Source organism: Chinchilla lanigera, unplaced genomic scaffold (genome assembly GCF_000276665.1).
Source record: "Chinchilla lanigera isolate Chin_1 unplaced genomic scaffold, ChiLan1.0 scaffold00023, whole genome shotgun sequence".
Classification (NCBI taxonomy): domain Eukaryota; kingdom Metazoa; phylum Chordata; class Mammalia; order Rodentia; family Chinchillidae; genus Chinchilla; species Chinchilla lanigera.
The window spans coordinates 23,856,917-23,869,169 of record NW_004955424.1 but is presented as its reverse complement, the minus strand read 5'-3'; positions in this window follow the sequence as shown (position 1 = coordinate 23,869,169).

Below are 12,253 nucleotides of genomic sequence, written 5' to 3'. Positions count from 1 at the left end.
TGCTCAGAGACTGCTGAGAAGTGAGGAGAGCAGACACTCTCCATCCCCAATGTGCCCAAAACAACTGGCAGGCTGGGATAAATCAGTCTGTGCACTTCCTCCTGTTTGTGCTGCTCTGCTGTTGAGAAGATGAGCCAAAGAGCGAGGCAAAGGGAGACGGACATGTCCCGGGCACACTGATTCTTCAGTGTAAAATTAGGAAAACCAAGGCTGGGGCAGCGGGTACTGCAATGAGGAGAGCACTCTGTTAGAGAACAGGTTTCCTGCAGCATGCGACTGTCTTTAGAATAATACACCTTAAAAAGACTCCCACACTCTAATGCAATGGTCTTAGCTCCTCCACAGGCAGACCTCCCAGAAGGCACTGCACATGCGAGGCTCAGCATGCAGTCACCCCTGTGGCTGCCTCCAGTGAGTATCCAGCACTGGGAAGAGAGAGATCCCCATGTTGGAATGAGGAAGCTACAGAATGGAGGAGCCCATGAGTCACCTGCAGAAGGAGCATGGGGAGAGATCGGGCGGGCCAGGGTTTGTTGTCCAGGTTTGGTAAGGAGTAAAGCCAGTTTCTCCAGGCAGGAGGCTGGGCCGTGTCACACAGGGACATGTGGAGGCCGAGCTGTGCTTTGTTTGGCTTAGTGTGGAGCCAGGAATCCTGGATCTGCCCCTCATTCCACCACCCTATGTGAGTCTGAGATGTCTTTCAGCGTGGATATCCTTGAGCTTCCTTTCCTCTCTGTCTCATGGATAAAAGTGGCCTCCCCATCCCAAATTCCTTTTCCAGGAATATTCTTTAAATGGCTTTGTGGAGATAGTATTGATCCTATGTGGAGATTTTCTTCCCTGAGTTACAATAACATTTTCCCTGTTATGATTTCCTTTCATGCTAAAGATCATGCCATGTACATTCAGAAACACAGCCCCAAAGAAAACGTGCTCAATACCATTGTGGAAAATTGATCTCTCATATGTTTGGAGAAGAATTTTCTTTGAGTTCAAACCCAGTACATACGATTGTCTCTGTGCATGTAAAGGGTAGGGGTAGAGTAGAGAGGAATGGAAAGGGGAGTCAACAAAAATTAGGATGGCATGGCTGGGACAAATAGAATAGAGGAGAAAGCCAATTGGAGATAAAGCAATTAAAACACAAATGTGACTGAACTCAGGGGACCAGAGTGGGAGAACTCATTTGGACATGCACCGAGACATACTTGAAGAAGACACCACTGATTCCAGCATGAAAATTGTTAAAAACCAGGAGGAAAAATGCGACCATCTTTGTGTCTTGTGATCAATGCTCTCTTGATTTTATTTCATGTCCTTGTTTCTTTGAGATGTTCGTTCCTCTATAGACATGGACATAGCTTTCCATGAGTATGTCATCTCTCTTAGGAGAGAACACTCTTCTTCTCTCCTAATGCCTCCCATGGAATGGCCGTAGATGAAGTTGTCAGAACGGGGCTGGTGCAAAACAGGTTCACAGCCTGCTGACGACCTCCACATGATATCGGACAGTGTGTCTTTAATGTGCTGGCCCAAGGGCCCCACCATACTTCCAAGGCATGTTGCTGTTCAATAAAGAGTCAAATCCCTCTGAAAATGAAACAAATTCAGGAGATCAAAAATAAACTCCTAGCACCTTTAAAGAATGAGCCCATCTCTGAATAGACAATGTCAAAGGGAAGCTGACAGAGGGAAGTTGTCCACAGAGACAGTATGAGGGACAGGCTTTGCTATGGTAAGCTTCAGCTGACAAGTGCAAGCAGAGCTTCTGGACTCACAGCTCAAGCCCACAAGCTGGAGCATAGACGACAAAAGGAGAGGAGGTGTCCGTGCATCAGAGCGCGTGCCTGTAACTCCAGAAGTTAGAAAGCTGAGGCAAGAGAATTGCTGAGTTTGTGGCCAGCCCGAGCTGTGAATTCAAGGGTAGTCTGAAATAGATAGCAAAACTCTGTCTCAAAAAAAAGCGGAGGCGGGTTTCTCAGGGCCTGCACACCCCAAGGCACCTCTTTCAGTAAGTCCTCGATTCCCTGTTAATAACAGAGTACTCAATTAGCAGCTTTTAAGATGTCTTTATGCCAACAAATATAAAATATTATTTATTGAACAGTTATTGAAAATGTTACAAGCAGACAGTTACAGGAAACTAACTGTATCTCTTGCACAGCCGTGGTCTGGTATTTCCTAACTCAGTGGTCCTGGTGACTTTTAAGATGTAACTACTGCAAACAACAAAAATTAATGCTTGTAATGCTGCTGGAAGTAGGGAACAGCACAAGGACTTCTGGTTGTGAGCAGGGGAAGAAGAGAAGGCAGGGTTAGCCAGGTAGATGGGAGTTCTGACTGTGAATGGCCAAGGAGCTGGCAGAAAACACAGGACTAAATAAGCCAGTTCATTCAGGAAGGTTCCTTAACCCTCTTGCAGGAAGGTGGCGGCTTCTCCCCAGACCCTGCACAGGTCCTTGCTACCTAAGCACAGTGCTGTGATCACTAATTAACAAGCACATTGGAAACCCAGGCAGACGGACCCACAGTTAAGGGGCTGCAGAGACCCAGAGAGGGTGTCTCCAGGGGCTCCCTCTTTGCAGTCCAGTTTATGACTCTTCAGGGAAGGCTAAGCTACAGCCTTGTTATTTTCCTTCTGGGACTAAAACGAGAACTGTAGTTTCCTGCCCTATTAAGCCAGTGCCTTTCATGATCATTAAAATACCTTTAAATACTTCATTTCTCCCCCCCTTAAAAGTTTTCCAGGCATAAGGGAAGCTCTCCTTTCATATAACCTTGCTCCAAAATAACAAACACATGATGCCATTTGAATTCAGTTTCTCTCTTCATTCCTTTTCGATGTTCCGAAATAGCTACTTACAAACACATGAAGGCATTTGCCTCAGTGGTAAATATGCCTTACGTGTCGATTTCAGCAGGCTACTCTCTGCAGACATGCACATGTGTGCTCATTTCCTGCCCTCCAAAATTATTTTTTCTTTGGTTGTGGACATATGGTGAGCAATAGTTGGAATAGTTATTCAGGGTGCAGACTCTCCTCTGGGATCTGTGGGACAAATCCTGTTCCTTCTGTCAAGTTAGAATCACCAAGAATGGATCGAGTGCTGTAATGGGCAAGGGATTTTAATCATGGTACGTGCTGAGCACCGTGCACAGATTGAAATCGTTACAGTCCTCAGTGGCGTGTTAATGGTCAAATGGATAATAACTAATGAAGCAGCTCGTAGTTTTTAAGAGCGTAACTATGACCCAGGTACTGTTCTGAGGAACCTGTAGGTATTCAGTAATTTAATTCTTGTAACAACCCTTAGAAGTAATTATTTTTTTTATTATTATTATTAGTATTATCACTGCCATTTTATAGATAATGAAACTAGAGTAGAGAGTTTTTCTAAGCAAGTAACTTTTGTAAACCTAAACATCAAAAGATAAATGAGATTTTGATTTTGATAATTTATGGACACATTAATTTGACATAGTATTTTATTCTTCATTTTCTCTTTTCCTTGTTGCTGAAAGTCTTTGGAAGTGGCTAAGCCTTGGCTCCAGGTTTGTAGCAGGATAAAAGCTGGATATTCTGACCTGCTGCATTTTCCTGCTTTCTATGAAAGCCTAAATTCACTACAGTTTACTCAGGCCGAGGGAAGGCAGAGAGCCATGCCCCACTCCAGAGCAGGGCACAGTCTCAGAGGGGACCAGTGACACCCTTCCCTTGGAGTCCCCAGGAAGAGTGGGCCCTGGGCGGTGGGGCCCTCAGCCCAGGTCAAAATCCCACCCACTGTGCAAAGCCAGAGAGTGACAGTGGTCACACATGCCAAGCAGGAAGGGGAGATCTGAAACAGCCATGATGGACTGAATGCCAGCGGCGCTTCCTCCATCTGAAGCCACAGGGAGGCTTGTCACTTCTAGAAAAGAGGATAAAGATGTCACAGTCACTGAGACTGAACTTAGCATGATTCTGGGGAGACAGGGCTGGGAGTTAGAATCTATCTGATCTAAAGAAAATTAGGAAATGGGCAATTTTTGCACATCTGCTTATAGTGTGAGAGACCCATCTTCTACACAGTATCAAATGTTCTGAGAAGACATCACAGAGGAAGACGGAGGAACTCAGATGACTGAAGGAAGAGGCAAGGCTAAAGAGGCAGAAGGAAAGAAAGAGAGCTCCCAGGCAGATGCGAGTCAGGCCTGGGAGAGACCAAGCAGGAGGGAGCTATGTTTCCAAGCACAGTTAGCCTTGAACCCTGGACCAGGGGCGCACACTTGCCTTTCAGTTGCTCCATTCTGAGGCCTGGGTTGCCGGCCTGCACATTCTGTCAACATGCTGGCCATCATCACTTGAAGCCAAGAGCACTGGGACCCTTTGCCTCACTGCTAAATAGCTCATGCCGTCCTGCCTTGGGCTCCGTTCATGCTGTGTCCTCCCTTGAAATATCCTTTCCCTGTGTACCTACCCCACCTCCTCCTCTCTTTCTAGTATTCCTGACAAGATTCTCACAGTCTCCCAAGTCTTCACCTGACCACTGCTTCATAAGCAGAGCTCTTCATGACACCTTGGGGTGTCAGGCCTGAGCAGTCACATCATCTTCCTCTGTATGGTGACTCAATGTGTTCCAGGTCACCTGTTCTCTGTGTGCCTCCAAATTGCAAGAACTGTATCTCTTCACGTTAGATATTAGCATCTGTGCCTGCTGGTCCCTCTGGGGATCCCTACACTCCTTGGGTGGCCATGGCAGAGCGGGGTGACACAGACCAGCACACACAGAGGGAAACTTTCAGATGCTTCATGAGTGTCTCACATCCTTCCCCACTTTGTGGTAAATTCTTGGAGTTACTGCTGGAGGTGCTGCTGAAAGTCTGGATCACAAAGGTCCATTCACCACTCTTAAAAAGTGACAAACCAGAGCACAGCCAGAAGGGTAGGTTCTGACGCAGAAGGGAGGAACACACAACCAAGCCTTGGACCTGAGCTCACACTGAGGAGGGCACTGCACCTGGTCACCCCACGGGAAGCTGCAGAGCACAGAGAGGACCAGAGCCTAGAGTCTCAGAGGACAGAGGGCAAGACTGCCACAGAAGATTGGGGAAGGAAAAAGAACTTCCCTAGAATTCACCTTCCTGTTCACAGTCTTCTTGCTGAGGGCAAGAAGAGGATTCCTAGATGTGGGAGGGTGGGGGAGAATCAGGCCTTCAGATAACTGCAAATAAGAAGCTAGCCCTCTCCTTGCAGCAGGCATAGGCTAAGAAGTGGTCCGCTATAATACAGAAACTGCCAGTCACAGGAATCCGGCCTTCATTTTGACTTGGCTTACTAATTAGCTGTGTGACCTTGGGCAAGTCACTCTACCTCTCTGGGCCACCATTTTCTCATTTCTATAGAAAAATGATTAGAGTACCCTTGCTAGCTCTGACATTCCGGGGCATTGCTTATTCCCTCGTCACACCTGTAAAGTGACAGCTTCCTGAGGCTGTCCTTCCTCCACTCCCCAGCATCTAGATGAAGAGGAAAGGCACACACATATAATCCAGAAGTATTTTGGGAAATGGCAGTAAGCACAGCATCCAACACATTTATCAAGAAAATCTGAATATCAAACATCAAGCCCCAGGCCAAGGGGAGCTGGGAATATTTCAGGGCACATTAACCACTGTTGTGGTAACTAATTATGCACATTGACTTTGAGTCTGTTTCAACGGTCACATCTCAGAGTGTAATTCTAGCCCCGTTTTCAGGAGGGAGGGATGTGCACAAGTGCTAACGAGTCTTCTAGAGCCTGGACTGTGGGCTGGTAATAGCTGGCATTTCAAAAATGCAGCCTTTTGTTTCTTGAAAAACTGCTTAAAAGCATTCAACTCTCCCTTCTCTGATCCTTCTCTGAAAAAGAAAACAATAAATATGATTTCAATCCATTGTGTTAACTACCAGGATGCACACACAGAGTCTCTGAAATCCAGCGTGGAGGACAAGCCCATCTGTGATGCCAGCGACTTACAATCGACAGCAAAAGAGCATTAACACTCTCAGGTCACTCTGGAAGAGACAGCCCACTGGTCACTCGCTCGAAGCATAGACGGTGAAACGGGATCCTGTACATACACGCACTGTCATTTAAAATTAAAAACCAGTAAGAAGTACTGGAATAATTTGACAGATTGAGATGTGTTTTCTCCTAAAATAATTTATCTCAGCAGAGACCGCGTTGGAGCTGCTGGCCTCACTGATGTGAATTCCCACTGTTTGCCACTTGCTCAAAACCTTATCCATGTCCCAATTAAAGTCTGTGCTGGCAAATGCAGTGAGAGATGTCAGAACAATTTTCCTACCAGGGCAAAAGCAGGAAATCACACAGAATTTCTAACAGTGTACTAGTTGGAAGGAAGGCAGAGTGATTCACCTATTGGAGAATGAGTACCTGGATGATTGTTTTTATCAGCGAAACTTGCTTTTATTGGACTGAAAAAATGCACAACAGCCAATACTGTTTACCCACAAACTAATAGGCAAAGTAATTAGTCACACAGTTTGGGGAGGTAGAGTCTAGACATACAAGACAAGGTCTTGTCACTCACAAGGGTCTTCGCACCAGAGTGCCTTGGTGTCACCAGGGAGAGTGTCTTGAATTCAAACCCTCGGCTCCCTGAACCTCTCTCTAGCACCTAAAATATTCCATCCCTTTTCTTTAATTAATGCTTCAAGTATCTAGAGATGACTTTCTCAGCTGCTCTCTGCCTGGCCTGTCCTTTGCAAGCATACGGTTGTTGGCTGCAGGCTACCACCATCGAAGAGAAGTCCTTGGTAGTCTTTAGTGACCGAGGGCACACTGCTAAACTCAGTGTATTGTCAGTTTTCTCATCTCTCTAATAGGATAAGTAACAGGACCTGTCTCATATAGATTTTGTGACAATCAAGTAAAATAATCAATAAGATACGATAGTCAGTGCTCAGTGATTGACAGGTGTTATTATTCTCAGCTTAATATTCTTTGTTCACCAAAGTTGTATTTAAAAAGTAGAGCTTAACAGCTCTCTTTAAAAAGATGGACAGAGCCAGGAGCAGAGGCAGACACCTGTAATCCCAGCACTCAGGAAGGCTGAGGCAGGAGAACTACAAGTCTGAGCAAGTTTGAGCCTGGCCTGAGTAACTTAGCAACTAACTGGAGCTGTCTCTAAAAGGGCTGAGGGTGTAACTCAGTGCAAAGGCCCTGGGCTCAGTCCCCAGTACTTCCACCAAAAAACAAAGGAAGACAAAAGAATGGGGGAAGTTCACATCAGCCAAAAGGGAATGTGTAGGAGTAGGCACCTGAGAGCATAGAGCATGAGTTGGAAATGCCGAATAGGAAACAGGAATGAGTCAGTCTGACTAGAAGGAAAGGTGCGTGGACTAGTGAGGGGAAGAGAGCTGGCGTAGTAAGCAAGCGCCGGATGACACATTCCGAAAGCACACCTCTGGGGCAGAGAGGGGAAGCTGGGCCAGAGGAGAGCAACAGAGGCTCATTTACACTCGGAGGTCTCTAAGGAGGGAGTGGGTGAAGGTGTAAAGGAGCTCCACGTCAGGACTCATTTGCTATGCACTGCGAGTTGTAGAACCCGATGATGCTTCTCAGACTACACTGTATTTCACCTAAAAGAATAACGATTTCATTTTGTTCTGTGTTCTGCAAGCCCCTGTCTTATCTTTAGAAGCGGTTGTGGGATGAGAAGGAAGGAACTCTGTTTTCTCCCTCCCCTCACTAACCAGAGTTGTTCAGAGGTGGAACAAGCCCATGACAAAGAGATTAGGAAACAATGGTGTGGTTTCTAGATTCCCCAGGACTCGGCATGGCTGTGGCAGCTTCATCCCGTAGAGCACTTTGCAGTTCATGTTGATATCAGCAACCCAAACTCTCCATGCCCTCTGCCCTCTGCCCTCCACCCTCTGCCCTCTGCTCTCTGCCCTCTGCCCTATTCCAAGACTCTTACTCAGGCTTACAATGTTAGTTTTGTATGGAACACTTGCAATGATTTGAATAAAAATTAAATTTAAAACAAAACTCTGGGCATCTTTTGACAACCTGAAAGGACTGCATAGGAATAAATGAGACGGAAGCAATTTATTAAAAAGAAAAAAAATGCTAACAAGATGTTTCAAAATAATGGCAGCCGCCTGCACTTACAGTGTTCGAGGACCTCGTTTGGGCCCATTTCGGTAATGACGTGAAACTGCTGCTTTCTCTTTCCCAGGCACATGTTTAAAGTGCCCTGCAAATGATTTCATGTCGGATCGGGCTTCATTACTCACAGTTCATATTTGGTCTAAATTACAGTAAATGTTATTCCAAGGTTTACAAGTTAATTGTTATAGTATAGTATTTACTCCATTATATAGTAATTACGGCAGTATCTAAGGCCTAAAGGGTTCCCCCCATAAAGGACAGAGAATATTTTAGAGTGTTTTCAAGCAGAGCAGGGCTCTCAGGGTATGTGGGAGTGGGGCTGGGTGGGGGATGGGAGGATGAGCCCCAGAGACTGGGATGTAAGGGTCCACGCTCTGCAGGGCACAGAGAGCACAGTTGGCCAGGCGGCCTGAGCCCTCTTGAGCACTCAGTCAGCGGGGATAAGGGGATCCTAAGGCTCCCGCTATATGCAAGTTGCCTGTCTGCTCTCATCTCCATGGCATCCTAGCAAGAAAAAAAAAAAATTCAACTCGTAGCTGGGTCTGTTCATCTCTGAGAGACGACTGCTTGAGAGACCTCATATGCAATCAGCTCCCCCTCTTTTGGCTTGTGGTGGGAGTTTAAACGATCTGCTTAGGAACAACCTCTGCAAACACCCCACCCTCTCGGCTGCCACATCAAGGTCAGGGAGGAGACATCAGATAGCCTCTAGCTCTGGGCTACATTTACACCTCTTTGCTCCATTTCAGTCTGGATTCTTTGTTCTGGATGCCAAACCCAAAATAGATTCCATAAGCATCCTGCTTCCCAAATGTTGGTCCAAATGGCAACTTGCAGGCCTGGGAAGCTCAGCAAACTGACAAGCAGCTGCACCAAGGGACAGGTAGCTGGGTCTCTGGGGCGTCATCCAAGGCTCCTCTTGAAATACCCCTCTTCCAAAGAAGCCCAGCCACCTTGCCTATATGGGAGACAAAGGCAGGCAGTGCGCATCACTAGTGCCTACTGTGTGTCCTGAGGCAGAATGGAAACAGAAACAGAGCGTGCAGCACACATTCCTCCTGCAGAAGAGGCCCAGCTCATCTTGCTGTCAGTAGCAGCAGATGCAGGAGCTGAAGGGAAAGAAATCACCAGTGTGTTTTCTCCTGAAGTCTTTGTGACACATTTCTCTCTGGCAGGTAGAGGCAGGAACCTAAGTTTGGAAGGTTGCAGTACAAATGTTTCTGGTACCATCTTGTGAGCTCCTTAGATGGGCTTCCAGCTTTAGGAGGTGGCCCTGCACTGGAGCACGTTGCCTGCCTGCTTTGAGCTAGCTTCGCCTGGGCTGTGGCAATTGCCTGAGAGGACTGGCTGGCTAGTGGGAGAGGAAGGATCACTTCTGAGCTTGCTACTGCCCTACCTCGCTGATGTCACTGTAGCATCTGACTCCTCGCCACCCAGGTGTACCAACCCTTCTGTCTCCCTTCCCCTCGTCCAGCCTGTCATCTTCTCATAATTTCCTCCCGTGGCACTGTCCTGCTTGAGCCTGCCGATGGCCCCCATTACACTTACCCTCCAGTTGCCTGGGTGGCCATCAGTGGTTCATGGGCCTGGCCTTGCCTGCCCTCTGCCATTCTCCTTCCTGCAGTTGTTTAAGGTCCAACCACTCCAGCTTTCCTGAGTCCCATAGGCTGTATACTGTGTCCTTCCCATCTGTAGAAATTTGCTTCTGCGTTTCTTGCTACCTTCTCTGTTCCACCCCTCCCAGGCCTTGCAGCCGCTCCCTGAACTGTCCCTCAGATCCTCGTCAGGGGTCTTCTGGTACATCCACAGGGCCTCGTTGTCCCCTCTGGTGATACCCATTAACCTTGCCCATTGACACTCACCACACTCTGCTGTGTTCAGCTGTCAAATATCTTTCTGTTTAGTCAGACCATAAGTTCTGTGAGGGCCGCAGTCACTCTGGTCCTTTTCATCTCCAGGAACTAGTAAAGTGGTTGGCAATGGTAATACAGATCTACTGAAAGAGAACATCGTCGAATTAATTCCAAGAATATTTAGTGGAAAAAGTAGCAGTGTAGACCCGCTGGGTAGAGAAGCTCTGTAATAATAATGAAGGGCATGGAGCACTCACTGCGTGCTCAGCACCGTACAGCTATTCAAGCGTCACAGTCATGCAGTAAGAGACACATGCTCTTGCGGAACTTCCCTTACAAAAGGGTAAACTGCGGTGCTGAGAGGTTACATAATACGTGCAAGGGCACCCAATTCCCCAGGGGTAGGGCACGCGTGCAGCCCCAGGCAGGGGAATCTAGAGCTCACAGGCCTCCGTTACGCCAGGGCCGCACCTACCAAGCCCCTGTGATGTGTAGAACAAGCACCAGGCCCGCTTCCACCCTTTCTCTCCTTCTGCTTCCTTCTTTCTGTCTCTGCAAACAAGCCCTTGTTTAATGAACACATATTTAATGTGAGAAGAGAATAAAGCGCATCAGCTCCATGATTGCTTCATACACACTCTTTTTCACTACCTGTCACATCTTTACAATGTAGTCAAAGCATTCTCCGCAGCAGAGATTATTTAAAGAACTAAAAAAAGAAAAAAGAAAAAAAAGGTAAGCTTGGGCAGAATAGATAGTTATCAGAGACAAAGCCTCGCCATCTTGCACTCCGTCCATCCTGTGAGTGCAGAACTTGAGCCTGGGACACCTGAGAAGGTTGACTCCTCCTTCACTCTTTTCAAGTATCGCCCTCACCTGTCTTGCTTCTGCTGCTTCTTTTCTCCAGAATGCATGGTCAGAGGCACAGTCACACACAGCCACACGCACACGCTTAGCTTGGACTGCAGAGGGATGTTACCGGAGCTTTAAGCTTCAGCTCTGCTCAGCCCCAGGGTTCCAAGAGCCAGGGCACAAATGCCCACCTCTTTATTATGTTGTGTATCACATTGTACCCTATATATATTCTGGGAAGCTCTGGAGAATTTTTGTCCAATAAGTCTTCAAAAAATTTTTGCTGAAAAATATTAAATATAAATGTCTGTTGTTCTAAGGCATTTCACTGACCTGCCAATTAACCAAGTTTGTTTCTTTAGTCCACTCATTTAAAAGAATAGAACAAATAATCACTCCTACTGTAGGATACGGTTATTTATGTGAGCATAAAGGTATTAGCCACACATTTGGTTATCTTAAGAGGAAGCACACAAAGCATCCCTCTTCCCATGCACCTTTTGCTGTATTTATTGACTCCACTCTGAGCTACTTTCAGTCCACAGTAAGCTGGAATGACCCTGATCTTGGAAGACCTAGGGACAGAAATGACACTTCTGTGTCACACTTATCTTAGGTGTGAATCCTGGCCTCCTCATTCCCAGCTGTGTGATCTCAGGCAGCTTGTAATCTCTCTGGGGTTCAAATAACAGGAATAGGGATTTCTGAGCTGCAGATCCAAATTCATACTTTACAGAGCTGGCGTAAGATAGGATATGGGATGTACTTTTATAACATTTAGATAGAATAATCCCTCAAATTGTAGTTTTCATTATTATTTACAGTAATTATTATTTATGGTGCTATGAAGCAAAATCTATAACCTCAAACTATTCTGCTGTCCAAGACCCTCTGAGTAGCTGGTTTCAATGTTCTTTTAGCATATAGTGGAAGAGCTAATAAAGAAATGATTTTCACCATATTTGGGGTCAAACCCCATAACCCTTGAGTTACCCAGGATGGCGTGGGGATACAAAGGAACCTCGAATATGTTTCCTCATTCCTCAACAACATAATCCACAAGGTTTCGACACTTTTCTCCCGGCTTAATTAGGCTACATCAAAAGGTTTCTTCCAGCCACTCCGCCGTGGGGATAAATTCCATTAGTGACCCTGCTAAAGCAGATGTTCTTGGGCACACTTCCTCCTGACATCACCCCTTGTCCTATACTCGACACGTATTCCTGAGAGACTGTATCTTCCTGAAGCCACAGCATCTCCCTAGCTGACAGGGCAGATCTGGCCCGTGGCCACCGCCTCACAGTGGAACTGGGCTTTTATTTGTATAAATTGCTCCATAATCTATTTAGCCCTTCCCAATTTAAATGAGAGGAAAGCAGACAAATAATACTA